We start from the raw sequence: 4,722 nt of genomic DNA, 5'->3' as shown, positions 1-4,722 counted from the left end.
TCATGAGGAGGAGGCAGGCCGCTCGCCTGCTAGCTCTCCCCTCTGCCTGACGTCCCCAGGCTGGGCCCTCGTAGGGACCCTCTGCCCGGCCGTGCTTTGTCCTAGTGTCCCGACTGTGCAGCTCCCGGTGGGCGCTCGGTGGGTGCCAGTGTGAGATAAAGAAAGGAGGCCACAGAGGCCTTTAGGGGCAGGGAGGCAGAAGGCTCCGGGAGCGGCCGCCTCCTCGGCGTCTGGCAGAGCGCATCTCAGGGCTAAGGTAAGGTGGGTAGGACATGGGTAAAAGCCCCGCCTGGAGGGCCTAGGAGGCTGCACAGGCAGCAGGAGCCCCCCGTGCCCTGCCGCTCACTCGCGTGCAGGGAGAGCTGCAGGCCCCGCCGTGCTCCGCGCTGTGCCGGGGCCGTGGGAGGCTGTGAGCAGAGGCGGGCTCCTCTGCGCTGTTTCGGGTCCGCTGGAAGAAAGGCGAGCTTGACGAGACAGACAGGGAGCGAGTACAGGAGCCAGCGCCTTCAGACAGCGCGAAGCCCTCTCCTGAGAGCAAATCGAAACAGGGCGCTGTGGAGCACTGAAGTGGGGAGCAGCCGGAGGGGTTTGCACTGGGTGGTCAGCCGCTCTGCTTTGTCGCAGCCGACCCCACCGTATCCCATGTCCTCCTGCCTTGGCCAGCCCCGCTCTGTCTTGCTCATGCCCATCCATGTCAGTTCTCTCCTCTTCTTCCTCCCTCCCGTTCTTCCCTCTTCTCTCCCTCCTTCTTTCCCTCTCCCTCTCTTCCTTTCTCCTCCGTTCTTTCCTTTCCTTTTCCTTCCTTGCGTCCTCCCTCAGTCCCGCCCTCTCTCCCTTCTTCCTTCTCATACTGAGTTCTATTGTAAGACATTGTGCTTGGCACTGAGGCCACCACGGTGGAACACCACACCCTGCCCCTGAGCCCTCGGAGAGGCCTGGACAGTCTGATGACAAAGCGGTGGGATCAGCACTCTGAAGAGCCCCGGCAAGAGCAATGGGGGTGAGGGTCAGGGATGCCCGCAGGGAAGATGCTCACTGGAGGGGGTGTGGGCCTTGGCATCAGAAAGCCTTCACAGTTTTGTATGGGGTGGTGCAGGAGTCACAGAAAGGGTGCAGCAGCCTGGAGAGGGGCAGCCGTCCCGGGCTGAGGGTGGCTCACTCTCGGAGCTGCTGCCTTGGGAGCTCAGCTCTTCTGGTGTTGGGCCCGTGGGCCATTCTGAAGTGCGGTGGTCACTCGGCCACAGTGGGCATCAGGCCAAGGGGCGCTGGTGGTCAAGCAGGGCCCCTCAGCCAGGGAAGGCAGGGACGTGGCCAGTTGCTCTTGGCAAATGTCAGGGGTTGGTCATGCTGGCAACTTGTCCAAAATTAATTAGAGTAGTTAACAGGAGCATTCCTAGCCCCGGGCAGCATGTCTTCCTTTTTGCAGCTTCACTGGACTCCCAGGGCAGGGCCTGAAGGGTGTGGGGGCGGGATGTGCCAGCCCACTGGCCTGGTTTCGGTAGTCAGGGCACAGGGCACGAGAGCGTGGGCCTATGTACTGCTGCGGCAGCAGGTTCGGGGATCATCCTCTTGGCTGGGCCCTTGTTCCCATCACCGAGGGGCCTCCTCTCTGGGTCTCACCTTGGCCCTGCAGCCCTGCACTCTGAAGTTGACCTCGGTTTTGGGAGCTGCTCCCCTGTATCTGAAAAGTCAGTGGGGGAGATTTGCTCTCATAGGTCGAAGTCATTTTGGCTCCCAGGGCATTCGTGACATCCTCTCTGACCCCTCCAGTTGTTTCCTGCTCTTTAAGAATAAGGTGGAAGTGACCTTAGCGTTTTCATGTGTTTGATTATTTTTAGAAAGTAGAAGATCCTTCGTGTTTTCAAAAAGAAGAGAAATGAAATACCTATATGGATAATAAGCCATTATCCATGGAAAGCAACCAGTCCCCTTGGAGAAATGGCTGATTCCCAGGCTGCAGCACAGAAAGTACAAGATAAGTCTGGAAGGTTTTGTTGTGCCAAAAGAAAAACAAGAAGTGCTTTAAAAAATTATGGAGCATGTCAAAAAGGCATGGAAGTCGGCTTGAGTGGGCCTCTACCGGCAAAGCCTATAACAGTGTGAAGCATCGGGATAAATATGGACAGTAATTCTTTTTATGGTGCTGGGGATTGAGAAAGGGCCTCAAACATGCCAGGCAAGGGCTCTGTCACTGAGCTACTCCCCAGTCCTGGCAGTCATGAGGTGTAACCACTGCATAAATAAGGCCCTATGAGCCTGTTTTGATGTAACAACTGTGAAGGTCTTTGTCACAATTAATAAACATAGAAAGAATGGTTACATAAGAAAAACCACCACCTGGCAACTGATTCAAGTAAGATTCATCACTGAATTCTAAATGGGTGAGGAAGAGTCTGATAATGAATGGGCCATGAATAAGGTCTCAGAGTCTTCCCAGGAATGATCAGCAAAGGAGAAACAGTAACCATACTGTGGAAAGAGCAAGTGATAACTAAGTGTTGGATCTGGGTGAAGGGGACATGAAGCTGAGACGGGAGATTAGGGTGTGGCAAAGCTGGCTGGGGAGGTAGATGTGACCTGTTAATTGCAAAATCCCAGGACATATGTGCAGAACAGTCCCCAAAGCACGTGGACTTCTTGGGAGAACTCGAGCAGATTTTCAGTAGGATGGCCTAGGCCGGACCTCAGGACTGAGTCTTTGTGTAAGTTAGAAATAATTTAAAATAACACCTTTGAAGAAGAGCAAAAAATAACGTTGGGATTATCTATCTTAAAAGCAATTAAAACTTAGCTGTGAAAAAAGAGTACCTGTAATTTTATGACCTTCAAGTCACCCTTGCATGTGCCATGGTAGTTAACAACCTGGAATTGTTTTTCAAACAAAAATGGAAGCACAAGGAAGTCAAATTTTATTAGTAAGGCAAAGTATCATAAATGATTTTCTCTGTACCTACATGCAGACCCACATAATTTATAACTCATTGCAATTATCAACAGTATTTTTCATTATTTTGTGTTAGTCAACTGCATAAGATTACCTCATTTATTTAATCAATAGCTGCCAAACATAAGTTGCCTGTGGTTCTTCTGACTCTCAACAAGGCTTCTGAGAATATGCTTGTGGATAAATCTCTGAGTACAACTATGAATTTGTCCTAGAATAAATTCCCAGCAATGGAATATTTGGAGCAAAGTGCAAACACATTTTTAGGTCTTTTGATATGGGTCAAAAAGTTTCAGATGCATTGTTGCATTTGTAACGCATCTGTTGTCCTTCTCTGCTTCCGATTACATCAGTTTTTCATCTTCTGATCTTTGCTAAATACAACACGGGGGACATGACTTCTCCTTTTAAGACTAATTGGTGCATTGCTCTGATTACGAGTGAGGGTGAATTTAACTACTTGTGTTTCTTCTTTTTCCAAACACAGCTAGTGATGGATTTCATCAACTCTAAAGATGCACTGGTTGAAAGATACATGATTCCTATTTTATGTACCAGTAAAGAAAGAAGATATATCCCACTCTGTTCATTTAGTAGTTGTGAAATAAGTACCTTTAAAAATGCCCTGGTCTGAGCTCTGGTTCAAGTCCGGAAATGCGGCTCCATGTGAGGCTGGGCACATTGCTTCGCCTGCCAGGGTGGTTCCTGCCAGGGTGGTTCACAAAGCCATTGTCAAAACAAAAAGGGTGATGCCTTCCCAAATGTTTTTTTCACTTTTACTAATGTTTACTAAATACTAATGCTCTGCGTCATCCATGTGTCTGCGCAGGAGGAGTTTAATGGGGAAACAATAATTGTTCTGCCTCGGAAGGTCAGGTACAGCCAAGGAGAAAGACAGGTGAGGACGGGGTGGAAGGTGACTAGGGTGAGAGAGAGGACTTGATCTTGTGGGATTTGTTCCTTCAGCAAATCTGTGTCTGTGGTCTTCTCGGTGCTGAGACCAGGCAAGGTGCTGGGGCAGGCAGCTGACTGGGATGTAGATGGGAAGGGGCCTCCCTTCTCTGAGCATCAGAACCATGAAGGAGAGACCGTTTACCCCTGTGGCATTGGCAAAAGTCAGAAGACAAAAAATGGAGGTAACTGGACACAGAGGGGAGAAAAAGAGCTGTTCTCCCAATCAGCAGAGGGAACTGTGGGAATGGTGGGCCGAGGGATGGGACCTTGGCAGACAGGGGTGGTCCACAGGTATGGGAAGCTGCAAAAACTGAGGCCAAGGATTGGATATTATCAATCCCATTTGCTGATGAGGAATCCTGGGCAGAGAGGCTGCACAATGTTCTACGGTTCCCCAGTTCACGCATTTGTTGGATTTATCAGTGTGGCTGGCTGCCCACCTGCTCTCCCATGAGGAAGTCCTGAAGAGGAGGAGGCACCATCATTTATCCTGAGTGTGCAACACCGTGAGAGCCCATCATGGATGTCCCCACACGTGTCTGCTGAAGAAGGAATGAACTAAATGGAAGTGACAGGGAGCAGATCCCTTCCTGCAGCCTTCAGGCGGGGCGAGTCTGGCTCCCAGAACCCTAAGCAGTCTCTGCAGAGGCCTATGCTGCCCAGTCCCCAGCCCTGCCTTGCCTGACTTCATGGTCTGACCACTCTGCAGTGGAGCCCCTGCAGGCCTCTGTGCAGGAGACCTGACTTAGGGGACAAGCAGTGCTCCTAGGACCCCGGGGTGCAGCAGGCAGGCCTGCTCCCGGGCTCTGCCTTCCCGCTGAGCT

Source organism: Heterocephalus glaber, unplaced genomic scaffold (genome assembly GCF_053883595.1).
Source record: "Heterocephalus glaber isolate CG9 unplaced genomic scaffold, H.glaber_assembly_v1.0 deba00000281, whole genome shotgun sequence".
In the NCBI taxonomy this organism is placed as follows: Eukaryota; Metazoa; Chordata; class Mammalia; order Rodentia; family Bathyergidae; genus Heterocephalus; species Heterocephalus glaber.
The sequence above is the reverse complement of the archived record's forward strand: the minus strand, read 5'-3'. Positions refer to the sequence as shown.